At 43.8% G+C, this 22,507-nt stretch overlaps 1 long non-coding RNA gene across 1 annotated transcript; it reads right to left on the reverse strand.

Moving 5' to 3' along the window:
• Positions 1-6,871: 6,871 nt before the first annotated feature.
• On the reverse strand, positions 6,872-22,507 carry LOC100764871. The gene is made up of 4 exons (XR_003484354.2): positions 22,368-22,507; positions 14,845-15,028; positions 10,553-10,598; positions 6,872-7,986 (listed from the first exon to the last, which is right to left on the reverse strand). It is a non-coding gene; the product is annotated as an uncharacterized LOC100764871 (long non-coding RNA).

Here is a 22,507-nt window from a genome sequence, read left to right on the forward strand (position 1 = left end):
CAGGTCACTTAAGAGGACTGGGCTCTAAAGGTGCCACAGCACTTGTGTGGATCTATGAAGGTGCGATTGCCCAACCCTTGACAGTGCCCAGTGTAGCTTTCAGGCCAGAAGCATCCAAGATCCTTGTCCCCAAAGGCTTGACAGCTCTTTAGAACTCTTTGAGAGACCAGGGTCTGCAGTTTCTCTTCTCTAGCTTTGTTTCTGCATTTGAGATAGGGTCTCACTGTGTAGCCTTGGCCTGGAACTCACGATAGACCAGACCGGCCTCTAACTGATAGAGATCCACCTGTCTCTGCAGAGCTCCATAGTGCTGGGATTAAAGGCATGTCCCACCACACCCGGCTCTTTACAGTCGTCTATGCTTTTTCAGTCTCAGTTCTTCATCCTCTCTCTGCCTCCACTGTCCCCTTTGCGGCCACCTGGTCATTTCCTCAGACTGCTCTGCTGCCTTCTCTGCAGCTGTCAAATGACTGGGCTTCTCTTCCAACTCACCAAATGAAAGAAGGTCTTATATAACTAGAAAGGGGGCGGGGGAGGCTGCACCAATCACAGCAAACCTCCCATGCAAATGTAGGTTTGTGTTTACACATTATTCTTTTAGTACCAGTTGCAGCAGTAAGGGAAGCGCTCCCCCTCTGGCCTCAGTAGACACAGGTTACAGTGTTATTTCAGAGGTCACTAAGGCTTAGTTGCCACAACAAAACTTCTTGGTGCTGTTTAAAATAGCTAGAACTGAGTTTCCCACAACTGCTCTTCCTTCAGGAGCCAGAGCAAGCAATAGTGTTTCAAAGCATCCATGGAGTGTTCAAAACAGCTGGTATTGGCCCAAGAGTAGTCAAGCTGGCTCTTTAACTGAAAGTCCCACTCCCCCACAAGGCAGCCAGGGAAGCAAGATGCAATGGCCAATTAGGAAGTCATAGCTCCCCTCCCTACCCCACAATGCCTACATAAAAATGAGCATCACAGGGGATGTTTACAACAAAAATATAAGTTATTGCAATGCTAGTAGGGGTTTAAAGAGATTTTTTAATAGTGATTCCATCTTAGCAACCCTAACACCTGCCCAGTGCCCAGGGAGAGGCGGGTCTCTCTCTCACTCAGTCTACCTGTCATCCTCTACAAACATGACTATCAGTGGCAGGCATTTCTTGTTCCTTGGCCATTCCCATGGTGTTCAACATGAGGAATGGAGCTGGTGAGAAAGTATGGAGGTGACCCTGATGTCTCCTTACCTTTAGTAATGTCCATTAGCAGAAGGAAATGCATTAGTTTTAATTTAACTATTAATTTTTAGAAATTTAGACAAGTAGTTTGCTTGAAACCTTAATATGAGCAGGAATGAGCAGGGCCTGGTGGCACAGTTTTATAATCCCATCTATTTTGGAGGCTCGGACAAAAGGATTGCAAGTTCAAGGCCTGACCAGGCTACACAGTGAGTTCAAGACCAGGCTGATCAATCTAATAAGATCCTGTCTCAAAACTCTATAAAAAATTTTTTTCAAGGGCTGGGGATCTGTCTCAGAGGTAGAGTGTTTTTCCATCATACACAAGGCCATCAGTACAATCTCTAAGACTCAAAAAAGGAAATGTCATAAATGCCAGCCTGACAATGCTTCAGACATGCGGCTTCCACACCATAGAGCCAGTCAGCTACAGACAGGAAACATCCAAGAAAAAAACATTTTGTCTGTACTGAACACTTGCAGACTTCTGGTCATTGTTCCCAAACCAGACAGGGTGGCGACTATTTGCAGAGTATTTGCTTGGCTTTAAGCAGTATATGTGACTCCAAAATGATTTAAAGTGTACAGATAACAGTACTTGTGGGTAGAAGCAGTAGGATCCCAAGTTAGAGGCTAGCCTGAGCTATAGAGCAAGGCCCTGTCTCCATGGTGAATAGAATATATAGGCAAACACTACAACTGTTTTGTCTTAGTGTTCAAATTGGTCTAAAGGTCCAATTTGTGACTCACATGAACAAGTTGCTCTCATCTTGCTTCTGGTACTTTCAGAGAACAGTGTGGGGAGAAATCTTCCCTTTCTCTTTCCCTTGTTCCAGCAGCCAAGAACTCACTCTTTGCTGTCAATGCTTTCCATAGCTTGGTAGGTGAGAAGGCTACTCTAAAGTGACATTCTTGAGGGCTGTATTAGTGACTCTTCTTGTTGCTGTGAGTAAATACCAGACTGCAGGTTATTTCAAGGAGGACAGGTTTACTTTGCCTTATTGCTTGAGGAGGCACAGTCTGTCATAGTGAGGAAGGCATAGCAGCAGGACCATGAGGCAGCTGGTCACAGTGGCTCTTCAGTCAGGAAGCAGACAGTAGATAGGACATGAGGCAAGGCTATTCAATCTCAACCCCCACCCCCCCAGTGACCAATGCTTCTATCCAGTACTGATTTCCTAAAGGTTCTAGAACTTTCCAAAAGAGTGCCACCAACTGAACTGGGGACCAAATATTCAAACACATGAGCTGGTGCAGGACCTTGAACATCCAAAGTACAATATAGACCCTTGGTAAAATGAGGCAAGGCTTTCATAAAACATTATTTCTGAAGTATAAAGGATTTATGTTGTTAAGAAATTAAGTCTTTCTTCCCCTTGGCCTTGGTTCTGGAGATTGTATGACTTTGGGGAGTTGATTCTCTACCTCTACCCTAAAGGGTCTAAGGATCAACTCAGGTTGTCAGGCTTGGTGGCAAGTACATTTACCTGTTGAGGCATCTTGCCAATGGCATACATTCTCTTTTAAATGTTATGTACACGGTACTGGGGACTGGACCCAGGGCCTTGATGACATGCTGAGTACCCAACCTACCACTGAGGTACATTCTTGGCAAGCCCATTTTTTAAAAATATTAAGATGTCATATTTATCCAGGCAGTGGTGGCACATGCCTTTAATCCCAGCACTCCAGAGGCGGAGGCAGGCAGATCTCTGAGTTTGAGATAGCCTGATCTACAGAGTGAGTTCCAGGCTACACAGAGAAACCCTATTTCCAAAATAAAAATCTTTAAAAAAAAAAAGTCATGTTTAAATGTGAAATGAAAGGAACAGAGAGTGCAAATCTTAAAGGGAAAAGCAGTTGGCCACTATATATTAATGGTTGTCTTCTTTTATGGTTTCAAACCCATGAAATTCAAATGTCTGTACATGCCTCTAGGCTACTTTCCTCTCTGAACAGGGCCTCTCACCATCAGTGATGGAGAATTGGTATTTCATTTGCATACAGTTTTGGAACATAACAGAGTAAATTATTAGAAAGCACAATGTTGTTTGGACTCCGTGGACCCGCCACACTGCCAGAGGGCTTTCTACTATGGCCTGATTTCTACATTCAACTTAATGTCGAGTGTCAGTCAGCACAGTCAACAGCCCATCCCATCTGCAGAATCAACCTTCAGTACATGAATTTAGAAGACTCCCGTACCAGCTAGGTGTGTCAGATAAAGGGGCTTATTGTATGGTCTGGTCCATTTGGGAAATGCTCAGAAATGGCACATTGTCAGAGCCTTTCATCTGAAAACATGGAGAGGAAAGACACAGCCTTTCTTGAATGAATTTGAACACAGAATCACTGCCTCTGTTTTAAGCTGTTCATCTCTTTATAGAATTCATGTGTTCCATAAACCATAGCTTGGGAAATCATGGCCTAAAACAAATCTGCCTGGTCCCTGAAGACAGTTCGTATCTTTTTCCTCCACACTGTTTCTATCAGACATCAACAGTGGACCACACTGGGCCAGGCAGTAGTGGTACATGCCTTTAATCCCAGCACTTGGGAGGCAGAGGCAGGCAATCTCTGTGAATTCGAGACCAGCCTGGCATATGAAAACTAGTTCCAGGACAGGCTCCAAAAGAGTGGGTCACACTGGAATATGTGTATATTGCTTGCCCACACATCTCAGACTTTAGGAAGCCTGGCTTGGGTATCATGTCTAAACATTTATAGCAGCATCATTCATAATTATCATTTCATAATTATCATAATAATCATTCCAATGGTTAGAAACAACCCAAATATCTACCCATGGATAAATGAGTACAATATGGCAAGTCTATTCAATGGAATACTACTCAGCCTGAGAAAATAAATTCCCATATGCTGCAACATAGATGAACTCTGAAAATATTATGCCAACTGAAAATGCATCAAACACAAAAGTTCACAAATAGCAGCTTGTATGATTCTATTTGTATGAAAAATACAAATTAAGCAAGTCCATTACTACAGAAAGAATTCTGGCTGGTGGAGAAGGGGTGAGGGAAACAGCATAAGGAGCTAATGTCCAATGGATATGGAGTTTCAACATGGAAAGAGGAAAAAAATCTGAATATAGATGGTGGTGATAATTATACAATAACAACTGTTGAGCTGGGCGGTGGTGGTGGTGTATGCCTTTAATCCAGCACATGGCAGGCAGAGGCAGGTGGATCTCTGTGAGTTCGAGGCCAGCCTGGTCTACAGAATTAGTTCCAGGACAGCCAGAGCTGTGACACAGAGAAACCCTGTCTCAAAAAATGAACAAACGGAAAGAAAAAACTATTGAAATGTATCTTAAAAGGGCTAATACAGTAAATTTTACCTTATGTATACTTTACTGCCACAAAAACTTTAGCTGGGCATGGTGACACATAACCCTGGAATCCCAGCTCTAAGGAGGTTGAGGCAGAAATATTAAGAGTTTAAGGTCAACCTGGAACACAAAAATACCAAAAGACTAAATAACTCTTTTTTCATGCATTTACTTATTTGTGTGTGTGTGTGTGTGTGTGTGTGTGTGTGTGTGTGTGTGTGTGTGTGTGTGTGTGTGTGTTTAAGGCTTGGTTCCCAGATAGCAGTGCTGTCTGACATGGTTCTGGGAACTTTAAAAGCTAGCTGTGGAGGAAGTATTTAACTGGGGATATGACTTTAAAGGTCATCCACGGTCCTCAGTTCCTTCCTCATTCTCTGCTTTCTGTCTGGCCTGAAGTGATGAACTTCTTCTGTCACACAGTTTGACCACCATGCTCAAACACATGGCACTAACCAAGTGTGGTCTGTCTGAACCCTCAGAAACTGTGAGCCAAGACAAGCCCTCGGTCCAAAAGTGTTTTCTCAGGCATTTTGGTCACAGCCACATAAACAGTAACTCAGTTCCCCACTGGGAGCAAACAAGGACCTATTGACTACTGGTCCACACCTTCCTATGTTTACCTATCGGATACACCGGATTCCATCCTATCCTATTGTCTCAATGATTTCCTCTCTCTTAGTAAGGCAAAATGTATCAGCATCAGTAAAGAGCCGTTTTCCAGGTTGTGGTCATCAGTCCTGTTGGGTAAGACAGCTTCTGCTTTCCCTCTCCACTCACACAAAAGCACTGCCTGCCCTTGATCTCACAGATGAGATAATTACAGGCAGAATAATGACATTCACAGCTGGGAACCCATGACCTACCCTGCTTCCAAGGTAGGAGGAGTTTGTCATCATCAAGTAAGTCCCTGTTAGCTTGCTACAGAAGGACTCCCTGAAGGCCCAAGGACTGGGTAGACCTGACAACCATAGTGTAGTCAGTCAGATCTCAGAGTCTCCCCCTCTCTCCACACCAGAGGTATTCACAACTCAATACCACAAAGCACCTGGTTAACCATTTTTTTTTTCCCCTAGAAGTATGGGCTACCTGACTTCTGTTTTCCTCTGTAGCCATCCATGTATGTTTCCATTGGCTTTAATGGTCCCTTATCATAGTCTGTTGCCACTGCCTTCTGAGGGAGCCTCTACCCACTCGAGGCTATTTGTCTTGGGAGCTAAATCTGACCTGCTTATGTAACTGAAGTTCTACTAGATCACATCGTGTGTTGTCTATTGGTCTCCTTAAACATTTGTTCTTCAAGTTCAAAGCTGAATCCCTGCTAGAAAGACAGGACGGTTTATGTAGTAAAAAGTCTTTATCTGGACCCAGGTGTGGGGCTTCACACCCATAATCCCAGCAGTTGGGAGGCTGAGGGATGAGGATGGCTTCTAGCTCCAGGCCAACTTGAGAGCTACAGGCAATGTGAGACTCAAAAGGCCAAGAGAGAACACAGGCATCTCTTGTTCTAACTTCATTTAGCCACAGTATTAAAAATTCTGTTTTCCAAGCACTTAGGAGGCCGAGGCAAAAAAGATCACGAGCTTGAGCCCAGGACTATATAGTGAGACTTTATATACAAGAAGGATGTAAATGAGGTTAAATTGGTTGTTCCTTTAAAACAAATATGCAAACAATACGGATTTGTGGTAATTTCTCTAACAAAGAATTGCTTGGCTAAATTGAAATTTTTGCCCTGCTGATTTGTGTCTGTATCTTTCTCATTTCACTGTCAAATCCTAGGGCGAGCTTTCTGATTCAGTCTAAACACACCTTCCTGGGGCCTGGCAATCACGGTCCTATTCTAGTCATCTTAGGTGAAGGCACAGTTTCACCCCTCGGGGGCATTTGGCTATGTCTGGGGACACTTTCCTCACATTACGGTGCAAGAGTGTTGTGGGCATCATATCGCAGAGGTCAAGAAAAATGCTCAAGATAATGGGCAAGGGAAAAGGTCTGGGCTCAAATGACAAATGGTGACAGGGTGGGACTCGGAAAGCCCTGGCCCCTGCTTTAGTTTGCAGCAGCTACAGCCCACCAGGCTTCTGTGTATCTTTCGAAGGCCTGTGCAGTATGTTTTATAATGTACCAAATACCTTTGGAAGGGTGATGCTGGATCCCTTTGTGTGTGGTCTGAACAACCTTCCTAAACATATGCTTTTAGCTTTCAAGTCCATGACCTCAACCCAGGGGTCTCCCTTAAGTGTCTATCTGAAGCAAAGCAATAAACCAGAGAACAACAACAACAACAAAAAACCTATTTAAGTTTTTATAACTTACTGTTTTATGAATGTTTTTCCTATGCAACATATATATGCCTGGTTCCCATAGAGGACAGAGGAGGGCATCAGATACCCTGGAACTGGAGTTACAGGTGATTGTGAATTGTCATGTAAGTGCCGGGTATTGAACCTAAGGCCTCTGGAAGAGCAACTAGTGCTCTTAGTCACTGAACCATCTTCCCGACTACACCACCCCCACTTCATAAACACAGTCACGATACACACTGAAGCTTCACAACTGGCTTCTATAAAATCCCAATGCCGTGATCTTAGAAAAACCATCAGGCTGTGTGGACGAGGTGAACTTTGTCCATGTTTAGGAATCTTTCTGTTCAACTGAGTGACTCTCCACTGCCTTCTACTGTGAAACCAACTTCTTTAAACAGAGCCTGAGGGCCAGTGAAGATTGAGACTCTAATTCTAATTGACATTTGCCAGACAGGATGCCAAGAGAAATTGTATATCCCATGTGCATCCGATTTCTCCTGAGAGTACTGTTACAGGAAGTCAGCAAGGCACAGTAGCGAAGGCCACTAACCCATCTCTATAAAATCCATCTCCAACCTCATCTCGTAATTTCTGCCTTGTCAGTCACATGAATTCTTCTGGAACAGATTTAAGATAACACTTCCTGGAATGGCTGTGCTGCTAAGCCTTATTTACACCATATTCCATCATCTCAGTCTCCCTGAAATCCCAGAGGTTTATATTTGTATGCAGTGTTTGAGGGCTGGTGGAATGCTTTCCTAACACACACACACACACACACACACACACACACACACACACACACGACCCTGGGCTCAACTCCAGTACCAGAAAAAGGAGAGGGGGAGGAGTAATATATTCAGAATCGAATACATTCCTGGATTTTTTTTTTTCCAAACCCAAAGCAAGACACAATTAATAGGTCAGCTGGAGGTCGTGATGAATACTTGTTTCACATTGGGGGTGGGGTTGGGCTCATCAGGCATGTTAGACAGGATGGTGTCTAGAGACAGCCAGTGACAGCTCCTGAGGGAATCGTACAGTTCTTCACTTTCTGCCATGAACTCCTTGTTTGATTCTTCAGTATCCAAATGAAGATTTAAGTCTGCAGAAGCCAATCAGACATGAGAAGAACAGTTTCACATAACACATACTGGTAATGGCTGAAAACTAGAGACTTTGTTAAAGAAAAAAAAATCAGTGGCATTTATTATAGACATTAAAGGTACCATTTTTATTTGGGGGGAACATGCTCAGTGTACAGTGTAATATACTCCTTACATAGCATAATACCATGCACAATGGAAATACAGAATAAAAGACATTTGGGGGGGAAATTCTGTTTCCTTCTACCAAAACTTGAAACTACCAATTCCAACTGTAAAAGGTGTGTCATGGGGCTCAGCAGGAGTCTAGATAGTTGGAGATGGAGGAAAACAGAAATGCAAAGATGTGGGGAGGAGGGGTGGGGATTCCATTTAGGAAAAAGGGAAGTCCAGGATGAGAGTGGAGCTACTGCCTGAGAATCCAGGAGGATGTTTTATAAACAGTGAGCCAGGCTGGGGCTCCCCAGACAAAGCTCCAAAAAAGAAGCATATTGCCCTGTCTGCTTAGCAAACAGATATAGGCAAGTAAACGAGCTTCATGGATCAAGTAATTCTGAAGCCTGGAACCCGTGGTAAAGAGGTTATACTGTGGCTGAATATAACTATGCCTGGGTTTTCCATCCAAGTGGTCAGGCTTTCTAAGGCTCCCGAAGCTCCAAGGTCATTTTTTTTTTTAAACTAATCCATTTTCTTCCTCCTTGCATAGAATGGAATTTGAAGAAGCTCTTTGAGCTCCTTTGTAATTTTTGCAAGTCTAAATGCATCCAGGACCATAATTTGCCTCCCGTGGGTTCATAGTCCTTGGAAAGGCTGTCAGGGACTAAATGCTGTGTTTCATATACTGAAGTCTTAGCATTCACTTAGATAGTCTTTGGAGCTGGGGCTGGGGGTGGATAATGGGTGTTGGAGAGGATCATGGGGTAGGATCCAGGTCTGAGAGGATCAGTGAGAAGGTAGCAGAGTTTCCTTCCTCAGTTTTAATATCAACACCAAGAAGAGATTGTGTGAGGGCATGCAGAGGAACACCATCTACTTGTCAGACAGAGAGAGCTCTTGCCAGAACCTGAGCTTCCAGCCTCTAGAGCTGTGTAGCCGTGGTGGGAGGAGCTTTGGTTATCCCCATAACACAATTACCTGCTGGCTTCATTAGGATAACAAAGGCAAGGATGGTCTGCCTAGCCCTGCAGAACAGGGTGCCTATTTCTCCATATCTCCTTTCCTCTTGTCTGTGATAAAAGTATTTTCTCCCCTTACTCAAATATGACGCATTCAAAAACTGTTTGGGGTCCAACTTTGTTCTTTTCAGAACCAATGAAAACCTTAGGAAACATCTCCAACTTCTCACTCCAGAGACTCTTGTTAGGTCCCCAGCAATCAATCAATGGCCTAGATGAGAGCCAGGAAGCCATAGCTACAGAAACTACCTCCTGCTTTTTCTCTTTAAAAAATGAATCATGGGTATGGGAAAGGTCCTGTGTTACATCTCAGCTCTCACACACAAACTGAAACATGGTTAATCCTTAATCCATTTGCACTGACATTCATATAATGGGCAAAATGTATTTGACGTAAGTCCTAGAAACCCAAGATTACAGGGTGTTTTGACCCCTTATAGACGGAAAAGGCAGGGGAACACAAGGGGACAGAGAGAAGAAATGGGCAGGGATACAGGGCTAGTTGCAGCCCCGTATCAGGAGTCCACTGGCACAATGACTGCACCAAGCTACCCTTGAGGCTCTACTTCTCTCCTTTAAGAGACCTTTCAGCACTGTGGCGCTGGAGGTTAACTTTCCAACACTTGAACTTCAGGGCCCCCACTCAGGCTGTAGCAAATTTTAAAGTCTAAGCTTATGGATGAAACAAATCTTGAAAATAGCTTCATAGCTTCTTCTACTTGGGAAAGTCCCCATTTCCCAAGCTTTGGAAAGGCCCAGAGAGATGACTCTGCTGACATTGACCCTGTTTGGATGGAGCCTCCAGCTCATCCCTGCATGGTCCGGCAAGCCCCATCCCTCCCCCCACCTCCCCTGATGCTCAGAGAATATCCAAACAAAGGAAAGGAGCCAAAAAGCCCAGCTCTGCATTCTTGGCGACTATTGCAACTTCTTCCTATGATGCTGCCCCCAGCTGCCCAAGTCACTGCCTAAGCACTCTCAGCTTTTGACCAAATTTGGGGCACAAACCCAGCTTGTGGCAGACAGATCATCACCCCTTACCTACAATCTATAAAACTTTCTTGCCCTGGCCTGGGAGCTCAGCTTCTCTGGCCTCGATCTCTAGGACCACAGACTCCGCCCAAGAGTTGCTTTGTTCAATATTTCTATTCGACTTGACCTGGCTTGCTTCGTCAGCAGAGAAACTTATTATTGGGTAGTTGGATGGGGGCACAGAAAACCTATTAGACCCCATAGAAACAGGACAAATCTCCAAGGAGAATTTTTAAGCAACCTACAATGGAATTTTCCAGTCAGATCTCTTTTTCTAGCAACCTGAGAGAATGAAGTACTAGAAATTGTTCTTTCTTTTTTCTTTTTCTCAACCACAGCAGCTCAAGGTTCATATTACCTTCTAGAAGTTCTTCATCTTGGTTTCCAGCTGGGGCTGTGGTTTCCTAAAAAAAAAAAAATGAGTATCTTAAGAGAAAAGATGCAAAGATTTAACATCATACATGCTTTCTTGGGATAGAAAATCTTGCTCTGAAAAACCTGAATCTCGATGTGGGTGACCTAGGTGAACAAGGTGAGACTGACAAACAAAGGCTCCTGGCCTCTCCTGGGTACTGTTGGATTCCTAGGTCCCAGGAACCACACAGCAGAGACTCCTGGCATCAGACTCTTAGTGTTGTGTTGCTTAAGACTCCTAGGATTTCATTGTGCAGCCCAGGCTAGCCTCGAACTCTTAATTCTCCTGCTTCAAATCCTCCCTACTGTTTACCATGGTGGACAGATTTCTGGTCCCTGTATCAGGTTCCTATTCTCCACTTTAACCCTGGCCTTTCTCCCAGAAGTCAATCTGCACTATCTCCAGGAACACATTCTCCTAGTGCACCCCTAGCCTCCCCACACACACCTAGGACTAAGCTAAAAACCAGCACATTAGGTTCCTATGAAGTCAAAGCAGATGTAGAGCAGAGAAGCAATCCTTTTTACCAAATGAGAAAACTTCCAGAAGCACCTCTGCTGTGACAGAGCCTGAATTACATTCTGGAGTGACCCCTTTTCTTCAGCTGACCCAGGCAACACAGAACACCTGACAAGACGCCTTCCTTTTTAATTAAGTACAGATGTTTAAAGGAGCCACCTGACTGGGAAAGGCTACATTAGGGAACCTAAAATTTTCCTTGGGAATAAGTAGATTAAATCGGGAGGAAAGATACATACATTATCTACCAAAAGGTAGTCAGTCTCCTCTTTACTCTGAAACATGTCCTGGTTTGAAAAGTAAATGATTCCGTGACAAGTGTAATCACAAGTGTCTTTTTTCCTGTTTATACATGGATAAGCCACCAGAATCTGAGCTTAAATGGGGGAGGGGGTCTTTAAGTGATCTCATGTTCTGTCCTTTCCTAGCTCACTCTGAGAAATGAATTCTAAAGAGTTTGGGAAGCAGAAACTCCTGCAGAGAGAGCATCTGTGTGACATGAGGGTCCCTGGCCAGGGGCCACCAGCAGTCCTTAGAAGAAAGGGGTTGATGGATCCCATCATCCACATAGCAGCTCACAACCCTCTGTAATTCCAGTCCCAGAGGATCTTACACCCTCCTCTGACATCCATGGGTACCTGGCATACATGATGAACAGACATACATGCAGGGAACATACTCATACACATAAAATAAAAAAAAAAAACCTAAAAACCAGAAATAGCTGGGTGTGATGGCTCACACCTTTACCTCAATAATAAATAAAAATAAACTGTTAGAACAGAGGGAAGGATTAATAAGGTGGAGAAAGAATCTGTTAATTACTTCAGTGTCATCATGGATGGAAAGCAAAAGTAGTTTCTGAAGTTGATTAGCATAAATACTTACATCTGTCTCATGAAAGATATGCAGGCAATCACTAAACAGGGAGGGTGAAAGAACAAAATTCGAATTCAAATCTCAGATGAGAACTTTAAAAAAAAAAAAAAAAAGACTTTTTTATGTATGAGGGCTCTATCTGCATAGACACCTTTATGCCAGAAGAGGGCATCAGATCCCACTATAGATGGCTGTGAGCCATCATGTGGTTGCTGGGAATTGAACTCAAGACCTCTAGAAGAGCAGCCAGTGCTCTCCAGCCCCAGACAATAACTTAAAAAAAAAAATACAAACAGAGCATCTGATAAAAGGAACCCCCACCCCTCTGGGGAGAGGGGAGGAACCAAGTTATCTTATATAAAAGGCACACCTGAGGACTTTAACAGCTGAAGGTGAAAGTGTTTTTCAGAAAATTAAATTCTCAAAATGAAATGTACATGAACAAAATACTATTCCTACTATTAATAATAATAATAATAATAATAATAATAATGATAATAATAAGTTTTAGAAAACAATCAACATTGGTGTTAAGAAGAGGCCTCCATTACTGGGCACATCAGGACACAATTCTATGACCAGCCATCATCTTTCAATGGCAAAGCTCCACTTTCCTCACTACCTGGTCCCTTACCTGGTTAAGCAAAAAAGACATCACCCAGGAGGAGAAAATTGACAGGACAGCATGGACACAGGCATAATGAACATTTGTTTATTTATGTACTCTTTTTATTTGAAATAAGGGTCCCCTGTGTAGCCCATGCTAGCCCCTACTCTTGTTCCCCTGGCCTTAGCCTCCCAAAGTGCTAGAATTACAGGTGTGCACCATCACCCCGGTTCTCAACGAATATTTTAGAAGCTGTTTACCCTTGATAATTAATAGATCCATGCTTTCCTTGCCTATTTGATGATTACTCAGACAAGAACCCAAAGAAGCTAGCACTCCCACCACAGCCAGTAATGAAGTGTAAATACGGTTTTAGTGAGCAATCTGTTGCTTAACATTACATTTTTCATATTTTTGAGACTATGATATAATTATATAATTTCTCCCTTCCCTTTACTCCCTGTAAATCCTACCTTTTCATTAATTATTGTTACAAACATGTGTGTGTGTGTGTGTATCATACATATTGTATACCATATGCTCACACTCCCACACTCTCGCACACGCACACCCCCACCCCCACTCCCCCACACACTCCCACACCCACCCACTCCCCCCACTCCCCCCCCCACACACACCCTCACACTCACACACACTCACACCCACCCACTCACTCACCCTCACACAAACTCACATGCCCTCACCCTCACACACACACACACACAAGCATCCTATTGCTGAAGTTACATGTACTTCAGACACAGGACCCAGAGGTCCCTGACCTGGAACTGACCTGAATGCCTTCTGAGGACTAGCTTTCAGGGCACCAGAAGGCAACATGAAAGCTTCCAGAGGAGGGAAGCAACCAACAGCCCTACCCAGCTCTGATGCTTATGAAGCACGGCAATGACCAGCATGGCACAATCGCCCTAAGGGTACAATAGTGGTAGGGATATCTTTGCGGTAACCAACAGCTCTCTAACTGGACTTAAGACACACTCAACAAGAGGGGAAATCATGCCTGGTTTTGGAAACCTAGCCAACTATACAGGACTAGTGAAGTCATGATCTTGGAGGAGAACCTTCAACTGTCACTTTACTAAACCAGCATAATCCCTAACTACATTCTAAATGTTGCTTAACATTTTAATCCAGCCCCACCACTTAACACCTGGTCAGTAGTGACGAATGCCTTTAATCCCAGCACTCAGGAGGCAGAGGCAGGATCTAGGCCAACCTGGTCAATAGAATTAGTTCCAGGACAGTCAAGGCTGTTACACAGAGAAACCCTGTCTCAAAAAAATAAAAAAATAAAAGAAAGAAAGAAGGAAAATACACCACAAAAAATATCCAGGCAAACACCCAAAGAAAGGTAAAAGAAGTTTGTTAGGTGAAGATGGAATAAAAATTACAACTCCTCTAAATAGAGTTTATTGAGCTGTTTGAGACAGGCTCTCACTTGGGAGCTCTAGGTGGCTTTGAACTCAGATTCTACTGCCTCTACCTCCAAGGCTTAAGGGATATTGACTTTGCTTCTTTGATTAGTTTGGCTTGGGTACTAGGCTCTGTGATACTTTGTATCAGCTCTACCACTGAGCTACAATCCCCAGATCCTAGAGGGGGGAGTTTTAAAGAAGCTGGAAGTACAAGTAAGTTTAAAAAAAAAAATGATGCCCCATCCCTATCTACAGCACAAGGAAAGCTCAAGCAACTCAGCCAGCAGGCATTTGGAGGAAAGGTGTGGAAGATACATTCCAGGGATACTTTCTTCCAAGCTGAGAGGGAATGCGGAGAGATGCAGGTAAATCTTCAGGGGACTTAGAAACACATCACTAATCACTGTTGAAATATCTTTCTAAATGGTCTTCATGTCTCCTTTAGCTAATCAAAAGTTCTTTCCAATCCTAGTTTAAGGGTCAGAAAAATCTATTTCCGATGATCATCTAAAATTTAGTAGCAAGAAATTTTAGGTCACGGTTTAATCAGAGGAGTCAGAAAGAATTGAAATCCTTCCTCTTTTTTCTTACTGGCAAATGGAGGGAGGGAGGGAGGGGGAGAGAGAGAGAGATGGAGGGGGAGGGAGAGAGAGAGAGAGAGAGAGAGAGAGAGAGAGAGAGAGAGAGAGAGAGAGAGAGAGAGAGAACAGAAGTGCAGGGGGAGAAAGGCAAGGAAATGATGGTTACAGTTATTAGGCACATAGATAACTAAGATTTATTTCAACAAGGGTTACCTCTGGAACGGCCCAAGGTCCAGCTAGGGGTGCAGGATTCTCACACACAGCCAGAGTGCTGGGCCCATTTCCATTCAATGTGGAGCCATTGGTGTGGCAGGAAAGATGGTAAATGCTGCTCGACGGCTGTTCATCACTGTTGTCACAGTGGCAACCCTGGCTGTAATGGAACCTCAGCTGCTCCCTAATGACAGACGGAAGAGGACAAGGAGTGACAGTCATCCCCAACAGTGGCAGCACCACACACTCACTCTTTTCCAGAAGTTAAGTAACGATGACTCTGCTTCTACCATCTAAAATAAAATCACCCGTGTTCCGAGTAACAGGCTGGTGGATGGTGTTAAATAACACTGGTGCTTTCATAAAAGTATAGAATAAATAAAACCTCGCTCACCTTTGCCAGATGAGGTAATAGTTATTTTGTTGAGCTGTGCCAAAGCCTACAACATCCTCCCATTTGGCCATTTCTCCAGAAGCTGAAGAAAACAACTTGACCACTTTTATTTCTGGGTCTGAAGTTACATCAGCTGAATCAACCCTTACAGATACCTCTTACAAGCAAGCATGAAACAGGGCAATTACATTTAGTGGCAATTCCTGTAGGCAGTTGTTTCCTGATGAAGAGGCAAAGGTGTGAGCAGAGGCAGGGGTGTATCTGCAAACACCTGGGGAGACTTGTGCAAACTTCTCTGGTTTTCAGCTGCCAGTATCTCCCAGAATTTTGGAGACTAGGGAAACCTGCAGAATTCTCTGTGTATTTGTGTGTTAACCTTGAAGAAGCCAGAATTCTACACTGCCTACTTCCTACAACCTGACCAGACCCAACATCTCATGCATGGCTTTCTCTTTAGATATTTAAGTATAGAAACCGTTACTTCAGCTGGGTGGTGGTTGAACTTGCCTTTAATCCCAGCACTTGGGAGGCAGAGGCAGTGGATCTCTGTGAGTTTAAGACCAGCCTGGTCTACAAGAGGTAGTTCCAGGACAGCCTCTCGGAAAAAAAAAAAAAAAAAAAAAAAAATTACTTCAACCAGCTTAAGAATTACCAAGAAGGAGCTGCATATCACATACACTTGACACTAATGCAGATCCAAGCTAAAGTTTTGCATTTTTTAAGACAGGATCTTTATATAGGAGACTGGCCTCAAACTCATGACCTTCTGCCTCAGTTTCCTGAGTGCTGGATTACAGCTGTAACAGTTTTTTTTTTATTCTTTTTTTTGGTTTTTTGAGACAATGTTTCCCTGTAGCTTTAGAGTCTGTCCTGGAACTCGCTCTGTAGACCAGGCTGGCCTTGAACTCACAGAAATCTGCCTGCTTCTGCCTCCCTAGTGCTGGGATTAAAGGCTGGTGCCACCACCGCCCAGCATGTATCAATATTTTTATTTTAGAATGAAAAGCACAATAAAGCAAGCAGTATGCAAGCTTTAATATGCAAAGAAACCCTCTAATATTTTCTTAGTGATTAAAAAATCTATTTTAGTGTATATAAGTGAACCTGTGTTAGTATTTGGGCATCTGTACTGGCCTAACCTCGGAGTTCTGACAGGACACGCCCTCAGCAGATAGCCACTAAGAGCACCCCTGTGCAAATTCACAGCATTCCCTTTTAAAAGGGGCCCTGCCCACTTCCCCCCACCTTGCCTTCTGTTGCTCCTGTCTGCAGAGACTGATTTTCTCCCTCCCCTCCCCTGTCTTCCCATTTACTTTTCCCCAATAAAAAACTCCTCCACCTAAGCTCTGTCACGTGGCATCTTTTGCTTGTGTGCTACTTTTTAAAGTTACAACAGCCTGTGTGTTTTTATGCTCCGTGTGCATCTAGGATCCAGTGGAGTCAAGAAGAGGGCAAGGGACTCCTGGAACTGAAGTCATAGGTGGCAGGGGTGAGCTGCCATTTTGGGGCTGAGAAACCAAACCTGGTTCCTCTGCAAGAACAGCAAGTGCTTTCAACCACTAAACCATCTATCTCTTCAGCCCTCTTAGTGATTTAAGAAAGGACCCTGAGGACGGGGTCAAAAGTAGTGTTTTTTCCCAAATATAAAACAAACCTAGTTCAGCTGGATTGAGCACAGAAAGCAAGCTGTCTATGCACGTTAGTGCCTGGGAAAGCTGACCGCTGTCTTGGCTTTAGCTCAGAAACACAAAGGTACCAAACACCTCTGCCAATACAGCTATACACACTCCCACAGTCCTAGAATCTAACAGGAGTGCCCATTTTCACGTGGAAGAAGGTGAATGAGTGGAAATATTACACTCTTGTGATTTTGCTGAATGAGGCTAATTTTCCTCCACTCTTTCTTACCGCTGCTATTCAAAAAGGAATACAGTCAACTACTGTACTATAGTTGTTTCTTTTTTTTGGCAAATCAAACGAAGCGAGGTCCTCAATAAACATTTACCAGAGGGATGAATGAATGAAGGCATGGTTCAAGTGCAAAGAGCTTTGCAATCAATCATTTTAAGGCACAATAAAAATCCCGTTAGTGTGTTATTGATCTCTCAACAGTTGGTTTGCTCCTTGGCAACTTCAGTTTCATACTGAGATTAAGTGGCCTTTTACAGCCTGTTTTGAGAGAAAGGGAGGTCTTAGAAGTATGCCCCCATCTAAATCTAGTAGAACAGGTATAATTCTGCAGTGGTTGCAACCTGAGCTAGCTAAGACGCTGCAGATCTGGCCGGGAATGAAATGAAAAGCTGCAGCTTTGTTCTCTGTGAACCAGCAAGTTTAAGGTCAAGAGTGTGTAAAACACAGGAGCAATAATTGGCTGCCACTTATCTGTGTGGCCTTGGACATGTCAATTTCTTGAGCGTGTTTCAGCATTTATAATCTTAAAACCAGACTAGGATATTTTACTCTGGCCTTCATTGTTTTTCTAGTTTTAACTCTATCATGGATTTTTCATTTTTTTTTGATGACATGTAAGTACTTAAAAATATATCTAAAAGTGTAAAATAAATTCGATTTTACTTCATTAAAGCAGTAATCCCATTAGAAAGGTTACTTAAATTTTATCAATGTTCTCCAAAAATTTAGGTCCACAGATTTTCATAACTTCTTTAAAACTTATGTGCATTGGTGTTTTACCTGCATGAGAGTGTCAGGTCCCGGGAACTGGGGTTACAGACAGTTGTGAGTTGCCACGTAGGTGCTGGCAATTGAACACAGGTCCTCTAGAAGAACAGCCAGTGCTCTTAACCACTGAGCCATCTCTCTAACCCCCCTCCCCATATACTTTTTTTGTTTGTTTTTTTGAGACAGGGTTTCTCTATGTAGCTTTCCCCCTTGACATTTTATCAGTGCATTTTCATCCACCTATTAATTTTTGGCTGCGTACTCCTGTCTTCTGAGCTCTGTGATTGGCTGGACTACTTTTTTTTTTTTTCACAGTAAAAGAAATAAGAAGCCTTTACTGCAGTAACATTGGGAGAATATTAATTTGGCAAAACTCTGTGATGTTTTCTAAGATCTAAACCTAATTAAAGGGTTTCACATGTTTCTTATCTTTTTGTTTTTATTATATATACTGCTGTTATCTGTAAGCAGAGAATAGCAGAAAAAGGTATGTCACAGTATTTGAAGTGTGATTTTTCTCTCCATCTGTTAAGACTTGCAATATGGATGAAGGATGTGTCAAGCTTGGCATTGGAAGGTTTCTTTCCAGTATGAATATTCTGATGTGTTGTAATGTGTTTGCATCTAGTAAAAGATTTGTCACATTCCCTACAACTTCAAGGTCTCTCTCCAGTATGGACCCTCTGATGTCTTATAAAGGACTTGTCACTTTCAATACATGTGTTTCTCCTTGGTGTGAACTTTGATGTCTTCTAAGTAAAGGACTTGTCGCACTGCATACATTTGTAAGGTTTGTCCCCAGTATGAACACTCTGATGTGTTCTAAGAACTGAATCCTGGGTAAAGGACTTGTCACATAGTTTGCATTTGTAAGGTCTCTCTCCTGTGTGAAATCTCTGGTGTCTTCTACGAACAGAATCACAGGTAAAGGACTTGTCACATTCCATACATTTGTAAGGTCTCTTTCTAGTATGAACTCTCTGATGTCTTCTAAGATCTGAATTCCAGGTAAAGGACTTGTCACATTCCATACATTTGTAAGGTCCCTCTCTAGTATGAACTCTCTGATTTGTTCTAAGAAGTGAGACGCTGGTAAAGGATTTTTCACATGCCATACATAAGGTCCCTCACCTGTATGAATTCTCTGACTTCTAAGATGTGAGTCCCGGGTAAAGAACTTGTCACATTTGGTAGATTTGTACTGTTTCTCCTCACTGTGACTGCTCTGATGTAATCTAAATTCTGAAATCCATGTGAAGGACTTGTCACATTCCATACATACATGTATATAGTTTCTCTAAATATGAAGGCTTTGGTGTATTTTACAGCTAGAATGCTGGGTAAAGGATTTTTCACTAATGTTGCACTAGTAGGGTTTAATTCCAGTATGAATTCTCTCTGGTGCAATGAGTGAGGAGGCAGTCCTGAAGCATTTCTTGCATTTCCCACACTGTTATGGATTTTCTTCAATGTAGACTGGTTGCTGCAAAAGCCTAGATGCAGAGCTCAAAGAGTCATCACCTTCTTCCTGCCTGTGGTCTTTCTTTGCAGTGTCGACTCTCTGATCTTGAGTAAAGTTGGAACAAAATATTACAGATTTCTCACAATCTTTAGATTGGCAAGGTTCTTCTCCAGTGTAGATACTTTCATGTCTGTCTGGGTTTGCTGAGTCAACAGAGGCATCCCTGTGATTCATTAAGAGTTTTCTGTAGTTTCACTTGTTCTATAAAGTGCACATATGGAGGGGTCCTGAGGCACTTAGCCAAGATCTCCTTTTCATTCTTCACATGGTGATGGACAGAATCACATTTTCGATAGTTCTCTTTCAAATGTTGTCTATGGATGGATTGTAGGAGGAGAATCACTGCCTTTAGCTGTAGTTCTCCACTCAGCCCACTAGGCTCCAAGACATAGCTCCATATCCAGAGTCTCACAGAGGGCTGTGGTCATTCTCAGTAGGTCTCAAACCTGTATCCCCATCTTCTGTCTCCTCTGTCCTTCCAGGTCCCTTGCCCTGCTGCACAGGTGAGCAGGTCTGGGTGATCAGTGAGCCTGGGAAGTTCCAGGGTCGCCTGGCTGCAGTTCCTGCCACAGAGCTGCTGATTGGTGACTTTCCCAATCTGCTCCTTGAGGCCACTGCAGCTCCCAAATTTTCAGGTCCCCGAGGGACCTGTTGTGTCCTTTGCACCCAGGTAAGCAGCACGAGGTTCCCCTCTGTGCAAGTCTCTGAGAACCTGGCCAGGTCTTCCTCACCCAGGTCTCTGGCTGGACTACTTTCTAAGGTGGTTTTGTTTTCTTTTGTAAAATCACTATGACATTTACACTTAATGATTTATATCCTAGAGCCAACACATTCTGATTCCTGGTTGGAGCAGAAGACTTTGCCAGGCCACAAAGCTCTCCTCTAAGACCTATCAAATGTATGCAGGCAAAAGTGTGTGATATTCTGGTACTAACAGATTCCAGTATGGGATTACATTTGCAGGACCTATGCATCTGGACTAGGTGCCCACACTGAGCTTATCAGATCAAAGCAGTGTAGACTTTCTTTCACAATAATCCAGCCTCAGTTGCTAACTAGATGCCTTGTAGCCAATTAAATGACAACAGACTGTTTAAAGGACTAAGCTATAGCTAATTACATCACTCTTCCGTTTTTCTGTTTGATTACAGTATTCTGGAGTTCCTAGAACCTGCTTTGTTTTTGGAGGCAGCTCAACTTGCAAATCATGCTTTTAATTTTTTTTTTAATTTTGTTGTTTTGGTGTGAGTATGTGTTGGGAGCAATGAGACAGAGTCTCATCTCAAAGCTGGCTTTGAACTCCTGATTCCAGTCTCCACCTCCCAAATGCTGAGATCGCAGATGTTTTGTTTTGTTGAAGGGAGTGAAGGCTGAGACAGGATCTCCTGGAGCCTGGGCTTGCCTGGAACTGTTCCTCCAACTTGTGCCTCCTTTGTACTGACAAGTCATGTTTTGCTTTGTTCACATAAACTCTGCTTCACTACACTGATCTCAATAACCATTTATTTTTTATTAAAACTTTAAAGAAATTGCAAAAAAAAATCAGTCATATTAACCATGTCCAAAGTCTATACACCTCAGTGGAACTTCATACTGGATTTTACACTTTTAAATAGATTTTTATGCACTTACACACCCCAGAAAGTGAAAAATCCATCATAGAGTGAAAACTAGAAAAAGAAGCCGGGTGGTGGTGGCCCACACCTTTAAGCCCAGCATTTGGGAGGCAGAGGCAGAGGCAGGTGGATCTCTGTGAGTGAGGCCAGCCTGGTTTACTTCCAGGACAGCCAGGAGCTACACAGAAAGACTCGGCCTCAAAAAGAACAAAACAAACACCAAGCTCAGGAAAATTAGCACTAACTGAAGACACAGAAATTAGTTAACACAGGGGTTTCGACTGGACTGTGTGCGGGTTTGTCAGTAGAGTAGTCCAAACTGGAAGAACACAGAACTTCTCCTCACAATTCAAAGATCATTTCCCCATACTCAAAACTTTACCGGTTAACTATGTAGATAATTTGTAGCCTTGGAGAACAAGTGTCTCAAAGAAATAAAGTCTAAGCACTTAGGGACTTTATTCGTTCACAGGCTTGTGTGAAGACGACCAGGCATAAGCACCAACTAACCCACCCGCAATGGCGTATGCTCTAAACCTCTGAGGTTCTCGGGAAAACTCATTTTTAAAACATCCCTGGCCGGGCGTTGGTGGCACATGCCATTAATCTCTGCACTCGGGAGGCAGAGACAGGTGGATCTCTGTGAGTTCGAGGTCAGCCTGGTCTCCAGAGCTACACAGAGAAACCCTGTCTCGAAAAACCAAAAAGTTCCTGACCCTGTCTAAAACTTAAGGAATCCTCAATGTTAAAAAAATTTTAAAAAGGCTGTCATTGCTTTCGTTACCCTCTGCTCTAAGCCTCCTAACCCTGGTGGAGGTGTACCCTGGAGCAAACCTAAGTCTTCCACTTTGAACGTTCCCGTCCTCCTCCCTCCAGGCAATCTTTCATCTCGTGCCCAGCATGGCCCGCAGCTCACTAGCGTTTAGATCCCAGAACCCTGCTGGCAAGAAGGGCTGAGCACGGCACGGTCTGGCCTGCGGGCCGGGCCCTCGGTCCAGCGAGGGGACACCGCCAGCTCCGGCGGCGCCCGGGAGCCCGGACCGTCACCGTGCCGACCCCGACACAGAAAGGTCCCCCAAATGCTCTCTGCACAACAGCGGAACCCTTGGCTTTGGAATCCGAGCCACGGGAGCTGCGGGAGGAACGCAGGTTCAAGGAGGGAACCCGCCCGGGAGACACAGCGGGAACCCGTGCGTGCAAACGCCGAGGAAACCGGAAGCCGGAAGCCGGCCCGCCCCTTCCATAGACCCATCGGAAATTGGGGCATTCGCGGAGTATTTCCCGCCCACTTCCCAAGGCCCGCCCTGCTCACGGCTTTTCAGGATCTGCCTGTTTGCCACCACGTTTTCCTCTCTGCTGTGAGCGCCCCTGCCTGCGGCTTCGTTCCTCCAGCTCCACGTAGAAGGGCCACGTGACCTTCGAGCGTGCCCTCACTCGCTACAGACGCAGGCG

Source organism: Cricetulus griseus, chromosome 3 (genome assembly GCF_003668045.3).
Source record: "Cricetulus griseus strain 17A/GY chromosome 3, alternate assembly CriGri-PICRH-1.0, whole genome shotgun sequence".
Lineage (NCBI taxonomy): Eukaryota > Metazoa > Chordata > Mammalia > Rodentia > Cricetidae > Cricetulus > Cricetulus griseus.